Source organism: Miscanthus floridulus, chromosome 8, assembly GCF_019320115.1.
Source record: "Miscanthus floridulus cultivar M001 chromosome 8, ASM1932011v1, whole genome shotgun sequence".
Lineage (NCBI taxonomy): Eukaryota > Viridiplantae > Streptophyta > Magnoliopsida > Poales > Poaceae > Miscanthus > Miscanthus floridulus.
In genome coordinates this window covers 164,244,260-164,264,798 of record NC_089587.1, presented here as the reverse complement: position 1 = coordinate 164,264,798, position 20,539 = coordinate 164,244,260, and positions in this window count along the sequence as shown.

The following is a 20,539-nucleotide window of genomic DNA, read 5'->3' as shown; positions in this document are numbered from 1 at the left end:
CTTCACTGTTTTGGTCCTTGCTTGAACATGAGGTATACAAGAAACATTGTAGTATTTCAGATCTTGTTAGGCCAATGATGATGAAAAGAACTAGGAGGTGGCGCTGGTTGGTTTTCTGCTGGCATGTGTCACTTGTAGATCTATCTAGGCAAACAAACAGACCCTTCACTTCTACCTTAAACTATTTTTTCTATCCAGTGCTTACTTGATTCTACATTTTTGTTTCGTATGCTCTAGTGCCACCAGTGAGTCCTTATGGTATTTTGAACTTGTAACATTTCTGATGCCACATTTCTGTGCCAATAATGTCTACATGAGTGTTGGATGTATTAGGATGCAGCTCATATGTTTGCTTTCTATGTCTTCTCCTTGTTGACAACCATGTTATCCATTTGGTTCCAAACAAGATGAAGGCATCGAAAATAAATCAATGCTTTGTGTCCATCAATCACATGACTGAGGCCACTAATTAATGTCTAAGCTGCACATGTTGCTACTGGTGCCAATAATGATCACTACCACTTGTTCACTAACATTCTACTTGTGAAAACTAAGGCAGCCTGTTCGGGTTATGTAGATTTGAGATGAGTCGTCCCTACTATGTTGTGTTCAATGGCCTTGAGCCAGGAGTTTACTACAACTGGCCTGACTGCCATAGACAAGTTCATAGGTTTCATGGTGCTTGTTATAAAAAGTACAACTCCTATGAAGAAGGAATTGCTGCTTTCTAGTCAAGAACCAACTCAAATCTAGCCTTAGCTCGTGATGATGACTTCTATCTTGAAAACCCAACAACTACTCAACCCTCTTCGTCCTTTCAAACTGTTGTAATTGTAGTCCTCTTAATCTTTGTCTGTCTCCTATGGAAGAAGCTCTGAACTCGTGTACTGATTGTAAGTGTGATGCTTAGACTTGATTTAGCTAGAATTGCTATGGTTACAACTCCATTAACTGCTACTCTAGTTTGAGTTATATATATCTATGTGGTGCTACTCTAAATTTAGATGAGGTCGTACCATGAAAATTGTTAATGGTTGTTAAAGTTGCACTTTGGTATGAGTTGTGGACTTCACTGATGGATCTTTGTTGGATTATTTTCTTCCTCAGTGATCTCATTACCGAGCAAGCTCTCATCCTACTACATGCACACTGATGAAATGGAGGAGGCCCCCAACAAGAGGAACACACTGGCCAACCTCATGGACGATGTCTTTGTCGAGATCCTCTACCGCCTCCTCGCCCACTCCTTGTTCAGCTGCAAATGTGTCTTTCACTCCTAGAAATGCCTCATCTCGGACAACCATAAGTTGATGCTCTAGACTATGGCTGGCTTCTTCTACGATGGAATCTACGACCAAAGAAACTTCACCAGCATCACTGGTGTTTACCTCTCCTTGTCCTTCTTGCCCTTCACCATGAACAATGTAGTTGTCTCAGATTGCTGCAATGGCCTCATCTTATGCTAGTGCTTTGGGGCTGATGGATACTGCTATGTCGTCTGTAATCTGGCATCCTAGGAGTTGAAGGTACTGCCGCCTAGAATCCATTTTGTTGGTGAGGCTCGATTGGGGTTCGATCTGATAGCCTCCTCGCACTTCCATGTGTTTGAATATATGGAGGAGGATGGTCAGTGCATGGGTATGGACATCTACTCATCTAAAACTGCAGCATGGATCTTTAAAGGAATCTAAATGGGGCAAGGAGGCTGAGTGGACATTTTCAAAATCAGCAATTGTGTTTCTTAATGGTTGTCTACACTATATTGGGTTCTACGAGGGTTACCATCGTATACTTGTTGTGGATATGTAGGGAAAGGCATGGAGGAAAATTCCTAACAGGCCACGTGGTTTTTCATGCTCCATCCATCAAGCTCAGGGTCACTTGTGTCAATGTACTATTGGTGGTCGCAATATATCCAAGCTTTCAATCTAGATCCTTGAAGACTTTGGTACTAATAATAAATGGACATTGAAGCATACTATCAGCCTATGTAAGTTGTTTGGAAAGACTAAGAAACAAATGGGTTACTTTGATTTTGAGTCGTGCTACACAACGGTTATAGTTCACCCAGAATGGAATTTGGTTTTCTTTGTTGGGGTTGAGGTGGAAAGAGCCGTCATCGCATATAACATGGACAACATAAAAGTTCATGTCATCCCTACACATTACATTCCATATGGTAGACATGACATCCTGCTAGAAATCATCGGTAGACCTTACTATCTTCCCTATGTTCCCTTGTTCTTGGAGTTGGAGTCATTAGCAAAGTAGTAAATAAAGCTACATTTGATATCTCTCTGTCATGACATGTTTAAATGGATCAATGTTGTTTGATTGTATATGGACATGTTAATTTCCTCTTGGATGGATGTTGTCAGTATTTTGCAGCAACTTTAAGTTGTTTGTAATGTAAGCTAAGGTCTGTGCAGTGTGTCAGACGCGTTCAAACCTATAGTGGTTGGACTTTCTTGCTTGTGTAGTAACATTTCAACACCAATGGCTCCTCTTTGTTCCCAAAAAAACACCAATGGCTCCTCTATAGTAGTGATATATTAACCACTGTGATCTATTCTGCAACTCCGCTTGTTTTCCTTCCTTCCCCGAGCCTTCCCATTCCCACTATAGATCTAAAATCGCCAGGAACATGTAGTTGCCTTCTGCAAACCTACTTCACTCTTAGCCACCGCCATGGTGAAGGGCGGGCCTTCTACGAAGCACACATGCGAGGGGGCTGACATCGTGCCCGTGGTGAAGGAGGATGACACCGTGCCTGTGGTGAAGGCGGATGACTCTGTGCCTGTGGTGAATCAAGATAAAGCTCTAGTGGATCCCTTTGGAGATAGAGATGATTGGGCCATTGGCATCATGAGTAAGGCTTTCTTGAAGATCAGGCATGTGCTACAGAACACCGATCTAGGCACCTTCAACCTGCCTCGAGAGGAAAAGGTGAGCAGTTACGTCTTCATTTTTCACCAACTCATCGATGTCTTGGAAGAACGGCTAGCCTACCTAAATAAGAATCGTGCGAACAATGCGGAGTACATCCATGCCTGCTACCGGAGCCAGATAGATGGCTTCAATACTAGCGTTGTGACATAGGGAATCAGCACCGCCCACAACACCAAGAAGCACTGGCCCAACCTGGTTCGTGCCGATGCTGAGTAGGTGGCCAACCACATCACTACTGATGAGCAAAAGGGCCTCATGGCTATAGAGAAGGAGGACGATGACGTTGATACCAACGACGAGGACGAGGATGAGGACAGTGATTGTAACACCTCGGGTGTTTAAATATTAAAATCTGACATGTCATCATATGCATTGCAAAGCATTTGGCATTTGGTGAAAACTTTGATATGCATTCACTAAAATGAGTTTACATTTGTGTAATGAGTGTTGAATTGTATTGTTTGACTCAAGTTCAAAGTTTGTTTGGGTTTTGAATTTTTCGAGAAAACCCCGCTTTTCAGTATTTAAACCCTACCCTGAAAATCCATTTCAAAATCTAAGCATATTTTGGGGTTGGGCCCAAAAGCAAAAGTGTAGAGCTTAACAAGTTATACAAAGTTTATTTTTGAAGTTTTTCAAGTTGTTTAGAAAAATTTGGAGTAATTCAAAAAGGCGTAATTCGTTAAATATCCCCTATTTGAATTTAAAAGATCATTTCAAAATCTAGACCGAATTAGGAGATGGTTATAAAAGCAAAGTTGTAGAACTTTTGATTTTGAACAACTTTTGTTTTTGGAGATTTTTGAGTTGTTATGAAAATTTGAGAGTAATTTGTGAATTTTGGCGAATGGCAAACTTGTAAATATTGTGAACAGTGTTCACCGCCGAAGCTACATAGCCGGCAACCGTCTTCGGCGTTCCAGGCGCGCGTGTGGCGGCCTTGGCTTCGCGCTGGCGCGGGAAAGGCATCGCCGTGGCTTCTCCTTGCTTCCTTGGCCGCCCTATAAAGCTCCGACACCATCGTCGTTGTTCTTCCTTCGCCCTCTGTTTTTTCCCGACGTTGCCGATCATCTCCGGTGAGCCCTCATCGTCGAACCAGTGCCTCTGCCATTGCAGCAAAGCATCCATTAGCTCCGCCTTATCCTTACGCGCTCAGCCAACCCATCAATTCAGCTTAATTTCGCTAGGAACCGCCACTCGTCATGTTTCTTCTCCACGGCCGGTAGCCCCGCCGTCGAGCCCGCGTCACCGTGGCCAGCGCGCTACGGTGAGTCTCTGCCCTTGCCGAGTCTTGCTTCGGCTTCGCCGCAATGATGTAGTGCTTTGTGACCCATTGATTTCTCATTTTGACCACCACAGCTACCAAAGCATCGCCGTCGTCGAAGATCGCTCCGCCGTGACTGCTGTTAACGTCGACCCGTGTCATCGTAGCTTATCCGGTCTCGTTCTTTGCTCCAACGTGTTCGTGGTGAGCTACTGGACCTTCCCATGCCCTCTGTTTCCCCGTTTTCGGCTTTGTTTCGCCAGCGTTGTGTCGCCGTGCCACCGCAGCCGCCATGGCCGGTGTAGTGCTCGATCCAGGCAGTAATTGGTCGCGTTTATGCCACAAATCGGTGCGCCGTGATGTAGTGATCATGTTAGTGCCTTCGCCGTCGCCGTTGATCTCGCCGTCGTCGAGATATCGCCGGTCAGCGCCATCATCGCCGTAGTCAAAGCGGGAGGAAGGGGATGACAGGTGGGGTCACCATGTCAGTGACTGTGTAGTTCAAAAATGGTTTTTTCTATTTTCTGAAATAAATGAATAGTGTCTGTTTTTGTTATTTTTGTGTAGATTTATTTAGAGCTCCAACAATTATGAAAATTTTTGTGTGACTTCTTTGTGATGTAAAGTATTTAAGAAAAATATGAAATAATGTTTTTCAGTACTTTTTGAATGTGATAAAAATTGCTCAATTTATTAATAAATGGATTTCCATGATTTTTCTAGGCTTATTTAATTGTCCAAAAATTATGAAATTTATTTTGCCACTTACTTATCATGTAATAAACATGTACTAAAATTTTGAGTTCAATTAGAATAAGTTGATTTATTTCATAATTTTGAATTAAATAATTAATTCATAAAAGCAAATAGTAACCTTTAATGATTTAGGTTTTGTTTGAAATTTTGGATTGAGTGATGACCTTGGGTCATTAGTTGATAATGATCCTTGGCAATTGATGTATGTGTTACGAAAAAGATTTAATCTGTTTGACTTGCAACTATACCGCGAAGGAAAGTTGTATTCAAATTATTAATTTTGCATCCATCATCAAGCATCATGTTCCGTATACCGCATCATGTTAAACATGGCATTATTATTACGTGTAGTGAACGAAGGTGAACACATGGTAGTTAATCAAGCTGTTGAGGAGGTTAATCCGTCTGTTGAGGTCGGATCGAATACTTGTGTGACATCGCAGGAATCGGACTTTTCCGTCAACGAAGGCAAGCCCCGGATGCATACAACCCTACCTTGTGTTTTATAAATTGATTTCGCTTTTGCTTTCCGTTACTGCATTAAGTGATTAGGAGTTACGTAAAAGCCTAATTGGTGCATTACCACCCTTGTTATTCCATATTTACCATATTACCAGTTTTAAACTCGTATATGCCTAGTTTTGCTTAGCTATGCGTAGAACGATGAAAGTCGGGTGACTACCTGCCACCTGCAAGTTTTAAATGGAACATTGGTTAATTATGATAGCATGTGATATGGGAATGTGGAGTAATAAATCTAGATCGGGCAGACTCGGTGTGTGTGAGCCACAAGACATGGAGGCCTTGTGAGCAGGTTCTTTCCGCCTGTGTCGATTAAGGCACGTCCGTTGTTGAATTGCATGAGGTGAGAATTTGTAGTACTAACCACATACTCCGGTAAGCCTGAACTTAGCAATTCTATTACGAGAATGGCTACTCGCGCACTGGGAGTGGAGAGATGGCGGGAATAGCGTGTACCCACGTGGCCATGGGCTGGAATGGTGGAGTACTGTATTCTCGGGTGGCGCGGACCCGTTCTTGTTTTAGAGGATCCAAGGGTAGGTTGGTATATGTAGGTCGGGGACCTGCATATGTCGTGTGGTCTGGAATCCCCAGCTGGGTTTATAATCGGTTCGAATCGTCGTTGCTCCTCGGTTATGGAGACTCAACTCACTGTTCATCATCGTAGTATTAATAACTGGAACTTGAATAAGGCTTGTGAAGGTGTTGGATATGAAGTTTCATGATCTCAGTACGGATCGTGTCAGCTTGGTATATAATTCTTAAGGAGTTTTCTTTATAAAGAATGTTGTTAAAAGAGCTTTTATGCAAAAGAACTTTGATCATTGTTAAAGCTATACCTTGAATCCCTGAGCCTGCATTCCTAAGTTATTAGTTAATATTTCGGTTAAGTCTTGTTGAGTACTTTTGTACTCAGGGTTCGTTGACCCTTGTTGCAGGTGAGCCTCATGAGCAGATCTATTTTGGATCGTGCTGCATGACTATCGTTCATTCTGACGATGAGAAGTAAATGTGTGATCCTTGGGCAGGATGTTTATTTTGTGTGTTATGTATATGTTAATGATGCCACTCCACTACTACTATGGTTTGTAATAATTATCGAACTTAGTTTGTAAGGTTTGAAACAACTGGCTTGTAAACTATGTTATCGTAAGACTTCCACTGTTTTTACTCTGGTGTCGATAATTGAATAAATGTTGTAATACTGCAATGACTCTGTAACGTGATCCTGCTCGGAAATCGTGGATGATTCGGGGTTCCCCGAGGACACCCAATAGACTTCTTAAGTTACTAGGAACATATGTATTGTTGTCAAAGGTCGTTGGACAGTGACAAGTGCATGTGGGTCCTATAATTTGGGAGGTTCTACCACAGTGATACCGACGACGAGTAGAGGAGTAAATAAAGTTCCATTTGATGTATCTCACGTTGCATTTGATGTATCTTCCTTATGTTGTGAGTACGGATGGAGTACATGTTGTTACTCTTTCCTTATGTTGTTATTCTTTGTTATGTATCTTCCCTTGCATTTTATGTCAGATGCATTCAAATGTACAGAGGTTTTGATTTGTGAAGTCTGATTTGCATGTCTTTGTTTACTTTTGTTGAACTTTGTATTTGGTGGGTTAAACTCTATTGAGCATGGTGTAGATCAGGTCCTTTGGTCAATTGGTAGCCGGTTTCTAGCCCCTGTTGGTAGGTTTTGCCTACAGGTTTCTTTCTGGTACTCTTTTTGATTTGTAGTATGGTAAACATGCATAACGGAATTCATCCGATCAAGTCTCGCATCGATGTAATGCCTAACGGAGGAGCTCTGTACTATATAGTGTCCGACAAGATCAAATGTGTCGCATTTGGACTTTCTTGCAAGTGTAGTAAAATATGAGAATGAAGTGAATGCGGTAGGAAAGCTGGACACAAGAAGTGTTTCGAGAAAAAGAGCTCTTGACCACCATGACACGCTTGAGACTTGAATGCTTGGTGCGGTTGTGATAGGTCTTTTCTGTACTTATTTCACTCCAATCCAAGCAGTCACGGTAGTCGAGGGGTAGACTGATTGCTACGACACTCTACTGTCTACAAGATCAAATACGCAGTGGCCGGACTTTCTTGCGTTCGTAGTAAAAGTCAATAGCTTTGGCTCCTTTCTACATTAGATCAAGGCGAGACTTGCTTAGATGTACTCCTCGCTGCATGGTTCTTTCAAGTTCAATAAATTTTATCAAAGACATGAGTTGGCTTTAACAAAGATCAAAGGCACTCATGAATGTTTGGCAAATTAAGTTTCAGATCAAAGACATCTAGAAAGAAATCTATAGCGAAAAGAAACCAACTACAAAATGACCAAATGACCTGAGCTACACCATGCTCAACAGAGTTTAACCCACCTAATACAAAGTGCAGCAAAAGTTCACACAGACATGCATGCAAATAAGAGTTCACATATTTGCAAGGGCGTTCCACAGATCAAACCTAGTCCTGATTACTAGTACAACTGGTATGTCCCACAGATCAAGGGTCGAGATGGGCATGCAGGATCTCATCTACGTCCACCTTCGCTAAGATGGCGTTGGCGTCTGGCTCAAAACTCTTGACCAGATCGACGATGTCCTCATCCTTCGATTCTGGTTGAAAACCCTGCTCCACCACCCGGACGTTCACCGCTGCGCTAATCTGAAGCTAGGTAGTAGCCAGCACCGTGGCATCCCCTGATGAACGGCTTCGGTCACCACGGCTTGAAGGCAGGCTAACAGGGCTTGGAATGGCTCCTCGACGAATAGATTATCCATGGGGAAGCCCATGTTATAGGTGGCATGCACACACAACTGCAGGGTCTTGATCTGCGTCCTCAGTTCTACAAGGAGGTTCATCATGTTATGGCCCTGCTCCTTGAGGATCTCCCAGTCAACTCGCACCTTGGAGAACTCAGTCATGGAAGCTTGAAGTGCATCGTGTGAGGCATCCAGCTCGCCGCGCAGCATCTCGACGTTTAGACTAGTCGATGGCAAAACTGCTTGGACCTCGCAGTAATCCTTCAATAATTGACGGTAGTCTATATCATCTGAGGATTCATGCTCTTCTGACGATTCACCCACTTCAGAACCAGAGGGCTGTGTGGGGACAGAGGGGCTTGGCGGCAGCAAACGGCGACGGGACGACTCTCCAGCACCACCGGGAAAAAGCCCCAAGACCGGGGATGGCGCCACCATGGAGGAAGCGATGCACAATGCAAGCCAAGTTGAAGCCCATATAGGATAAGGGGGGGGAGCAATTTGATTGAGAAGGCAAACGACTTTTACCAAACTAACCGACGTAGCATGGCACGGAATCACGGGCGGCTGCCTCCATCGGGGGATGCCTCACGGGGCCGCTTTTCAAGCATGACCATGGACAAAGAACCGGGCTCCAGAGCCAATGTGGCTCGGTATGCCATAACGCCCATGTTCACCTATTGAGATAGGAGGCAAATTCCAAATACTAGTTAAATTAAACAGCATGAACACAAATACTAGTGTGAGCATTGCTCGCATACTCTAGTCAAATGAAGATAAACAACATGAACAGTGGTACGGTGATGATCCACCTTCAAAGGGGGAACTAGCGGGTGAGAGACCACGTCGATGAGAGGTCCGTCTATCGGTGGAGGATTGCTGGCATGGAAGGCCTCCGGGGCCTCCCCATCGATAGATGAACTTGTTGGCTCTGCCATGGTCCTGGCAGGAGGAGTCGGCGGTGCAGTAGGATGGAAGGCAAAAGCTTTGGGATGGAATCAGGAGCTCTGGAGAGATAAGACAGCATGTGTATAACCTTCACTGTCGCCCCTTGTCTTTGCTACTATAGTTTGGGGACAGTCGACCATCCCATGACCGAGACATTTGCATGGGTAGGCAGTGGGGCTTTGCCCCATCACGTCAATGCGATGGCTGGAAGGCGATGTCCCCTGCTGTAAAAGGATGCTAACGCTACCCATGCATGCACGCCTGTGCGGGAATGTAGGAGCATGTCGTCCGGGTAGTCAAGATTTTACACGGCCAGACCTTGTATGATCCCGTGAAGTATAAAAATTCTGAATAAAAATAATCTTTGATACATGGTTCTTGCAAGTTCAATAAATCTTATCAAATACATGAAAATAAGATGAGTTGGGTTCAACACAGATCAAAGCCACTCATGACTACTACTACAACTGATACAAATTGACTGAGTGCATTGTGTAGGCAATAGTTTTACTCAGCTCTGTACTGTATTGTGTCGGATGAGATGAAATGTGCCGCATCGAACTATCTTATGAGCGTAGTAAAATATTAGAGTGAAGAGAATGTGGCAGGAAAGCCGGACACAAGAAGTGAATCAAGAAAAAGAGCTTCTAACACGCTTGAGACTTCAATGCCCAGTGCAATTGTGATAGGTCTTTTCTATACTTATTTGATTCCAATCTAAGCAGTCATAGCAGTTGAGGGGCGAACTAAAGAGTGAAGAGTGAGATGTATCTGTCTCAGTCAGATTTGGTCTATCAGCGGTAAAGTCACCGTGAGTTAATTCCCAACTACTTGTGTCACCATTACTTGCACTTCTCCATCTTCGGCTAGCCTATTTAACCTGAGTCTAGATGCACCTATTGGGATCAATCCACACACTCTTGAATCCACACACTCATGAGGCAATCATCTTTATTCATCGCCTAGAGGTGCTTTGTCTTCCTCCTTGCACCTTTCATGGCCTAGAGCCCGTGAGAGGTTCAAGATGGAGATAAAGCACCACACAGGGATAATAGTGTTTGGAGAAGGCCTTCAAGATTGGGTGCTTTAGATTCCATAATCTTGTTGCATTTGAGCCTCAAGATGTAGATCTGCATCCCTCGATCCACAGAGGTAGCAAGATTATGGAATATAAAACACCTCACTGAGATGTTGGTGCAAGTTTTGTGAGGTGCTCCTTCTCCATCCTTTGCGAGGTGCTGCCATTGAACAAGAGCTTAAACTTGATTATTGCAGATCTTGTGTTAACAAAAGATCTTTAATCATCTGGTTCTCTCCTATTCTGGGGCTCCATACTCAATTGGGGGTGCTTCAAGTTTGCTAGGTGCTCATTCTTCAAGATTGGGTGCATAGAGCATCTCCAAGAGTACCCAATATTTTCTTCCCAAAAACATGATGTTTTACAGCTCCTAATAAAGTATTAGAAGGAATAAAGAAGGCATTCTCTAAGAGTTTCTAATAATTAGCCAATTAGTTGTGTTATTAGTCCATACCTATTTGTATGGTAGATGTAGCATCCTGCCAGAGTTCATCAGCAGACCTTACTACCTTCCCTATGTTCCCTTGTTCTTGGAAAATTAGCAGAGGAGTAAACAAAGTCCATTTGATGTATGTCACATTACCTGGTGCACTCAAGTCTGGCCCATATTGTTTCTCAGTGGCCGGACAATCCTATGCGCCAACCCAGATTTAAAAATAGGGTCCAAACATAAAATTGTAAACGACATAGTAACAAGCATCATAGGAAAACGAGGAAAAACGAGACTTGCTCGTATGAACTCTACAGAATGAAATCTGCAGTGAAAAGCAACCAACAGGGGCTAGACCATGCTCAACAGAGTTTAACCCACCTAATACAAAGTGCATCAAAAGTTCACATAGACATGCAAATAAGAGTTCACATATTTGCAAGGGCGTCCCATAGATCAAACCTAGTCATGACTACTAGTACTACTGATACATCCCATAGATCAAGGGTCGAGGTGGGCGTGCATGATCTGCTCCACGTTCAGCTTCGCTAAGATGCCATTGGCGGTAGGCTAGAGGCTCTTGATGAGATCATCGATCTCATTGTTGTCTGATCCCGATGGAAAACCCTGCTCCACCACCTGGACGTTCACCGCCTCACCAAACTAAAGCTGGGCAGCGGCCAGCGCCATGGCAACCACTTGACGAATGGCTTCGGACACCACAACCGCCTTGTCTTCTCGTGCCTGGGCATCTTCCTACTGGGCCATGACAAGTGCAGCACGCGCGGCCACCAAGTCACCGCGCAGCATGTCGGCGTACAGCCTGGATGCACACAACAATGCTCGGACCACGTGGCAATGTTTCAATAACTTACAATATTTTTCATCGTCTAAAGATTCGCCCACTTCAAAACCAGAGGGCTGTGCGGGGATAGACGGGCTCGGCGACGGCGAACGGCAACGGGACGACTCTCTGGCACCACCGGTGGAAAGCCCCATGATGGGGGCAGCCCCATCGGACAACGCTCGGACAAGTCCTTAGTGGATGATGAGTGAGAGCATGAGGATACATGAGACCCGCTCGCGACATGGGCTAGCAAGAACAGAGGAGACCCCATAGCCTTTGATGACGGTGAAGTGGAGCACACCGGGAGTAGCAGTGGCGAGGGAACCACCAGTGCCACTGGCACTAGCATCATCATCGAGGGCAATGGGGAGACCAATGGCAGTCTTGGAGACGGCGGGTAGGAGCACGACGGGAACACCGATCTCCCATGACTGGATGATGACACCGCCTCCACCGACATCGAAGTAGAGCGCACCATCGGCCCTGCCTCCTCCGAAGCGGGGAGAGCCAGTACACTGGAGGAAGCGGGGACCGGAGCCGGGCGACCCTTCATCAAGTAGCACTTCATGGGCATGGCCTTAGTGGCAAGCGACGGGGAGGCAAAGTTTGGGACATTGCGAGGCGAGGCGAGGGTTTTTTGAGCAATGCAAGGTGGAATCAAACAATGGGAGCGAGGCCAGGCTTTATGTATACATAGGATGGACCTTCTGTATGCTGTGAAGTATACAAGCTTTATGTATACATAGGGTGGCACTTCATGGATCAAGATTCTTGATTAAACTCGTTGTAAGGTTCTATATAAAATGCTGTTCTATTTGCATGATTCGCGCGAGATCTTTGTGATGTTTTGGATTGTACTCATGTGATTGCATTCACATGAATTAGATATGATTATGTTCAAATTGGTGTGATCTTTTATGTCATAGATGTTGTTACTACTTCCTATAAAGTTAGTCAAACTTAAAATTATAAATGACACAGTAACAAGCATCATAGGAAACGAAGGATACTGTCCGATGCATTCTAATATATAGAGGCACAACTTTCTTATGCGTGTAGGGGTGCATGCTCGTACGGAACAAAATACGATAAGCACCGACAGACTTTGAACAACGAGATACATATATAGTTGATGTTGTTGCCAAGTTAAAATAAAGTCACCAACCAGATATATATACATAGATATTTAACACAACTTAACATGCACTAATTCAGAATTAATCTACCACACTGATGTGAATAACTCATTGTTCAAAGTCTATTGGTGCTGATAGTATTTTGTTCCGTATGAGCATGCACCCTTGCACGCGTAAGAAAGTCATGCCTCTGTATATTTGAACACGTCGGACAGTATCCTTCGTTTCCTATGATGCTTGTTACTGTGTCATTTATAATTTTAAGTTTGATTAACTTAATAGGAAGTAGTAACAACATCTATGACATAAAAGATCACACCAATTTGAACATAATCTTATCTAATTCGCGCGAATGCAATCACACGAGTACAATCCAAAACATCACAAAAGATCTCGCCGAATCATGCAAATAGAACAACATTTTATATAGAACCTAACAATGAGTTTAATCAAGAATCTTGATCCATGAAGTGGCACCCTATGTATACATAAAGCCTGTATACTTCACAGCATACAGAAGGTCTGTCCTGTGTATACATAAAGCCTGGCCTCGCTCCCATTGTTTGATTCCACCTTGCATTGCTCAAAAAACTCTCACCTCACCTTGCAATGTCCCAAACTCTGCCTCCCCGTCGCTTGCCACTAAGGCCATGCCCATGAAGCGCTACTCGATGAAGGGTCGCCTGGCTCCAATGGGCTCGTCGTAGCCGCTGCTTGTGCAATGCCCATTCTAGGGAAGAACGAGGCGAAGAATGGGCTCTACATGCTATGGAACCATGTCCTCCAACCGCCAGTACATGTCTTTGCAGCACCGCGTACAGGTCTAGTTCTTCTGCGGCAGTGTAGCCAGCCCTGCTTCGTCAGCACTTTGGAGCTCCCTCAATAGGTACCAGACAATGTTGTCATTGCCACTGCCAGAATTGGACTTGTAGAGCACGAGGGTGAAGACGTACATACCAAGTTTATGGCCTGCCTTGGCGGACTGCTAAAGCCATTCAATCGGCGACATCAATGACCTGTGGGCTTCCACTAAGATGGGACACAAGCCGGTGAGGAAGCATGCCTCCAGGCTGCTCATGCTGGCCAGCCTGGTGGTGAGCAGGGTGTTGCCCCTCAATTTGAGTCCTCAGTGCATCTATATTTGCGCCAGGATCACACACAAATACGCACTAATCATAGGGATGGTACATAGATATATAATAAAAGGTTCTGAGCTTTATTGATATTCTAAATTAAGGTCTACAACAGTGGCCCAAGGGGCATAGTCATAGGCTACATAGCTAGCAAAAGACTATGGCCATGAAGCGACATTATTGTTGGTCTCTAAAGCGGGAATATAACACAACGAAACATCATCCTATTCCACTAGCAACTTGAGCACGGGCGAAACCCTCGCCTCGATGTCACATTCCTACGATCGTATCTCCTTACAGGAAACCTAATCCTCGTGGTATGTTTCATCTTTGAAGTCATAATCTTCTTCTATGCCGAGGTCTATGAGTCAACAATGGGTGAGTACATACGTACTCAGCAAGTCCCAACCACAGGGTGGAAATAGAGATGTGGTGGTGATTATGATTAAAGGTTGGGTCCTAGCGGAGTATTACCATTCCCACAAGTGCCCGGGTTAGCATCATTCCATTACTAGTTTCATTACACATAAAAGTAAAACTAATCATAGTATCCCATCCTAGCATTTGCCCATTCCAAGGATGTGGCTATTCAAATAGATTTAATAAACTCTACAGAGGTGTACAAATTTCCCCACATGATAGGTGCAACCTCATCCATGATCGGTGGATGAAATAGACCTAACAAGACTTCATACCCGAATGTACACGACATTAGATGTCCATATAACTCTACTATGGCTTCTCAGGGGTTGGAGACACAAAACTAGGAAGATACCAAATCCCTCCAAACGTGATGATACCAAATCATCATAAAAGAAAACATGGCTCGAACACGGCCAAGAAAGCAGTGGCTTGAACATGGTCTAAAAACCTAAAGCTTAATGTGGAATATCACATAGCATCCACGCCAATCGGATATGGAAGAAATCCATCCCCCGTATCAGCTCCTGATATTCCGCTGCCTACACCGGCCTCCTAGTAGAAACTATACTTCTATCTAACGGGGTGTGAGGTCAAGCCTACCCATATAGATTTGAGGCTGTACAAAAATAACTCACTAGGCGAGAGGGACTATGAACCGGTCCTTATGTGATCAAGGCGAGTATCTCCCATAGGAATCCTCCCCAGGCATCCCTTCCATGGTAAACTACCTCCACAGTTTACCACTACTCGCCCCATGTTGTGGTTTAGTTTAGGTTTAACAAGTTTTAAGCTCTATTATTATCCCTAAATCTAGTCATGGTGTGGAGCTCATAAAATCACAAGATAACCATTTATCTTAATTATTTCATACTAATCGAGCTCATTTTCTAAGGTAATAATCTCATAGCCATGTTTTAGCATTTTAGTGGTTTTAAACAAGATGGTAGGGAGGGGAGCTAGGACTTACCTTCATCGTTGACACTTTCCGACACATCTACGAAATTAGGGTCTTCGTCCTCCTGACGATCACCGTCGTCTGTTAGACGTATCGGTCGAATAAGACTATAGCTACTCGCAAAAGAAAAAGGCAAAAGCAAACATAGAACTATATGGTGGCACTAGGTGCATATGGTAGGGTTTGATTTTAGATGTGGTTTCATGCAAAACAGAGTTATGGTTTAAAAGTTATGAATTTTAGAAGTTTATTCTATAGCTAATTAAATAGGTATAATTTTATATGCATTTTCTAGTGCATGAAAATAGGTGCAACTACATGATTAATTTCTTTAATGCATCTAGTTTATTTACAAATTTTCTAGGAATTTTTCTATGTTGGGAAAATAGGGTTTTAACATTCTGTGTGCACTAACCGGGTGTACCCAGCGCTGTGTGTGGTGTGCGCGTGTGTGTGTGATAGGTGGGTCCCATGGCCATGTCAGCTCAGGATGGCGTCTGGACCATGGCCCATGTGATAGAGAGAAGAGCAGGAGGGGAAGGTAACAGACGGGGACAGCGGTAATGGGGACACCGTTACGCCCCGGTCCCACCCATCAATGAGAGAAGGAAGGGAAGAGGGGAATGGCGATGGGACGGTGTCCGTTGAGGTTGGCTGGAACAGGCAAGGTGGCCATGGGCTTGCTAGGAAAAGCTTCGCCGGCGGCATCATGCCTCGGGAAGGATGTGTGGTAGGTGGACGGCGCTCGAGGTGGCTCACCGTGGCCGGTGGGGGTTCCACGGTGGCTGCAGGCGTTCGAGACGGTGGTGGTGGCTCGCCAGAGCTAGTGCGGTAGTGGCGAGAGGTGAAGGTGCTCCTAACTAGCCTAAACTACCTAACCAACTACATGTGTGGGTGCGTGGGAGTGTGAGAAACGCTATGGGGTTAACGTGAGGACCAGCCGAGCCCTGCCGATGGTGAGCCGGCGACCATGGTGGCTCGGTGGTGCACGATGCACGCGGATCAGGCAACACAGAGGGGAAGAGAAGGAAATAGCTATGACATTAGATAGAGGAGGCTATGGGGAAACTCACGTGCTGCTCCAATTGGCCATGGATGCAACGAGAGGGGAAGAAGAGGGAGGAAGCTCCAATGGCGTCGGCGGAGACCGGATTGGGGAAAACTGACCTAGCGCTCTTACCAGAAGGGGGAAAGAGGAAACAGAGGGGGAGATGGTGTGTTTCGGCTCACTACGAAGCTCGGAGCAATGGTGGGTGAGGCAGAGGCTCATCGGCCAGCCCCTTTTATGGGCCAGCAAGGTCGGCAGCGGCGGGATGTTTCCCTACCCGCCGGTGGATATTTTCTTCCTCACGGACGAACTTGAGCTCGGTGGCGGTGAGCTAGACGCCTTCGCATCCATTCGTACTCCAGCAAGATTGTTGTCATGCTTGGTCACGTCAGTGAGGTCTTCCCTTGCCGACTGCCATGCCGGCATTGACGCACTGTGGGCGTTGAGAGAGAAGAGAGGGAGGGAGAGGGGAGATGGGACAGCTCGAGGTGTCATCAACTCGGCTACTATGCGCCCATTGTCCCTGGTGCTGAGCTAGTCCATGGTGGGGACTGTACGGTGGCGCAGGCATGGTTAGCGTGGGGGAGATGAAGGAGCTGACGATCGGGTCCCACCTGTCAGAGAGACAGAGAGGGAGAAGGGCCGCGGGCTGCTAGCGCTGCGGTACTAGGCCACGGACGGTCCATGCAGGAAGGGGAAGAAGGGAGGGGGACATGGGCTGCGCTGTGGGACGAATTGAGAGGGGAAGGGAGAGGATGCCCGTTGCCCCTTTTCTATTTCCTTTCATTTTCTATTTTTGTTCTTTTCCTATTTAGCTATTTTGAAATGGTTTGAAAGCAAGTTCAAATGCAATTTGAATTTAGTGACGCCACCATAAGTTCAACAAGCAAACAAACACTCAACCAACCAAGGTTTCCTAATATTCTATTCCTATGTTGATTTATTTATATTATTTTCCAGGTTAACTAGTTGTATGTGTGAGTTTCTACGCAAAGTTTTAAAAGTTCAAATTTTTAATGATTTTTAAACTAAGTCAATTTTTTAGGGTGTTACAAACCTACCCCCTTGAAAAGAATCTCGTCCTTGAGATTCGAGCTAATCCTTGAATAGATAGGGAAATTCCTTATTAAGATCGTCCTCTCTTTCCCATGTGACAAAACCTTACTGTTGTCCTTCTAGTTTGTCGGGTGATTGTATCCAATATCTTAACAAGCCTTTCTTGATACTGTAAATCTGGCTGTAAGTCCATGGTTTCCATAGGCACTTGCTCTTCTGGCACTCTTAAGCATTTCTTTAGTTGTGACACATGAAACACGTCATGCATATCTGACATCTCTGGCGGTAATTCTAAACTGTAAGCTACTGCTCCAATCTTTTCAATGATTCGGTAGGGTCCAATATACTGTGGGGATAACTTCCCTCTAACTTGAAATCTTCGAGTACCCTTGATCGATGATACTTTCAAGTAGACGAAATCTCTAAGTTGGAGTTCTAACGGTCTTCTTCGAGTGTCTGTATAGCTCTTCTATCTACTTTGTGCTGCTTTTAGGTTTTCTCTAACCTTGGCTACATGCTCTTCAACTTCCTTGATCATATCGGGGCCAAACAAGCTTCTTTCCCTAACTTCGGACCACATTAATGGGGTCCGACATCTCCTTCCATACATGGCTTCGAATGGTGACATTTTTAGGCTGGCTTGATAATTGTTGTTGTACGGGAATTCTACGAACGATAGGCCCTTTTCCCAGTCTTTTCCATAAGTCAACGCGCAAGCTCGTAACATGTCTTCCAATATCTGATTTACTCTTTCTGTCTGTCCATCGGTCTATGGATGGTAGGCTGAGCTATAGTCCAGTTGTGTTCCTAAAGCTCTGTGTAAGCTTTTCCAAAATCTAGCGGTGAATTGAGTTCCTCTATCTGAGACTATTTGGCTTGCTATCTCATGTAATCTAAGAATGCTGTCAATGTAGAGTTGTGCTAGATTGTTACCCTTGTAGTCAATCCTTACTGGAATAAAGTGTGTCACCTTTGTCAATCGATCCACTATAACCCATATGGAGTCATGTCCATTTGGTGTGTTGTGTAATCCTACTATAAATTCAATGTTGATCTCATCCCATTTCCAAACTAGAATGTGCAATTGCTGAAGTAATCCTGCTGGTTGGTGTTCTGCCTTGGCTCTTCTACACGTATCGCATCGGGCGACGTACTCTGCAATATCTCCTTTCATTCTGGTCCACCAATATTTTTGTCTGAGGTTCATATACATCTTGGTTGATCCTAGGTGGATAGAGTTTGCTGAATGGTGTGCTTCGTCCAATATTAATCTTTGGAGTGCTTCGTCCTTTGGTACGCATATCTGATCATCATACCATAACTTCTCAAGTTCATCGAGGTGGAATCTCGGAAGTTCCTTCCTACTGCTTTTCTGTTTGAACTGCTAAATTTCTTCATCCTGGTCTTGGGCTTGCTTTATCTGATCTTCCAAGGTTGGTCATACTTGTAGAACATTTAGGAGGCCTTGTGGTATGATTTGCAAATTTAGTTGGTGGACTTGTCGTGCTAACTCTGGTCTCTGGTTTAAGGTTGTCATGTAGTGACAATATGCTTTTCTGCTTAATGCATCTGCTACTACATTGGCTTTTCCTAGGTGGCACTGTACACTTAGGTCATAATCTTTGATAAGTTCCAACCATCTTCTTTGTCGTAGGTTCAAGTCAGGTTGGGTAAAAATATACTTCAAACTCTTGTGATATGTAAATATCTCACATTTGTTTCCAATGAGATAGTGTCTCCATATCTTCAAGGCATGTACCACGACTGCTAGTTCCAAATCATGTGTTGGATAATTTTCCTCATGTTTCTTTAGTTGGAGGGAGGCATAGGCAACTACTTTATCATCTTGCATCAGGACACATCCTAGTCCTTGTCCTGATGCATCACAATATACTATAACGCTTCTGTGTATATCTGGTAGTGTGAGTATTGGGGTTGTGGTCAACCGGGTCTTCAACTCTTGAAAGCTCTTCTCACATGCTTCTGTCCACTTGAATTCTTTTCCTTTCTATGTTAGGGCTATCATGGGTCTTGCAATCTTCAAAAATCCTTCAATGAACCTTCGATAGTAGCCTGCTAGTCCAAGAAAACTATGAACTTCTGTCACATTGGTTGGTTGCTTCCATTCCGATACGGCCTTAACCTTCTCTGGGTCTACTTTTACTCCTTCTGTGGTGATAATGTGTCCTAGAAAAAAATGACTTCTTGTAGCCAAAACTCACATTTGCTGAACTTGATATACAACCCATGTGCTCATAGCTTATTCAAAATTGCTCTTAAATGTTGTTCATGTTCCTCAGCACTTCTTGAATAAATGAGAATGTCGTCGATGAATACTACTATGAACTTATCCAATTCTTCCATGAACACCTTGTTCATCAGGTTCATGAAACATGCTGGGGCATTGGTTAGTCCAAATGGCATCACAGTGAACTCATACTATCCGTAGCGGGTCATGAATACGGTCTTTGGTATGTTGCTGAGTCGAATCTTCAATTGATAGTGGCCTGATCTTAGATCTATCTTGGAGAAATACTTGGCATCTTTTAACTAGTCAAAGTGGTCATCAATTCTGGGTAGCGGGTACTTGTTCTTGATGGTGACTTCATTGAGTGACCAGTAGTCAATACACATCCTAAGACTGCCATCTTTCTTCCCTATGAACAAAACTGGTGATCCCCAAGGGGATGAGCTTGGTCGATAATATCCTTTCTCTTGTAACTCTCATTACTGCTTTTTCAACTCTTCTAACTCGTTGGCTGCCATTTGATAGGGTCTCTTGGCAATGGGTGCAGTTCTGGGGATTAGGTCAATTATAAACTCTAAATCTCTGTCTACTAGCATTCCCAGTAACTCTTTAGGGAACACATCGGGGTATTCACATACGACTGGTACTTCTTCAACACTTGTTGCTTGCATACTACAAACCATCAGTTCTACTTTGGGGGCTTGAGGGTGACATTCTACCTTTAATCCTTTGTGATTTATCAATGTTACTGCTTTGTCACTACAAGATATAGTGCCATGATGTTTCCTTAACCAATCCATTCCTAATAGTATATCCAAACCTTCTGTCTTCAATACTACTAGGTCGGCTTGAAATTCTACTCCATCTATCATTATCTTTAATCGAGGGCACTTGAGGGTGCATTTGAGGATAGCTCTAGGGGTTCGAATTAATAAAGGGGTGGGAAGTAACACAGTTCTTAAACTATTTCAAAGC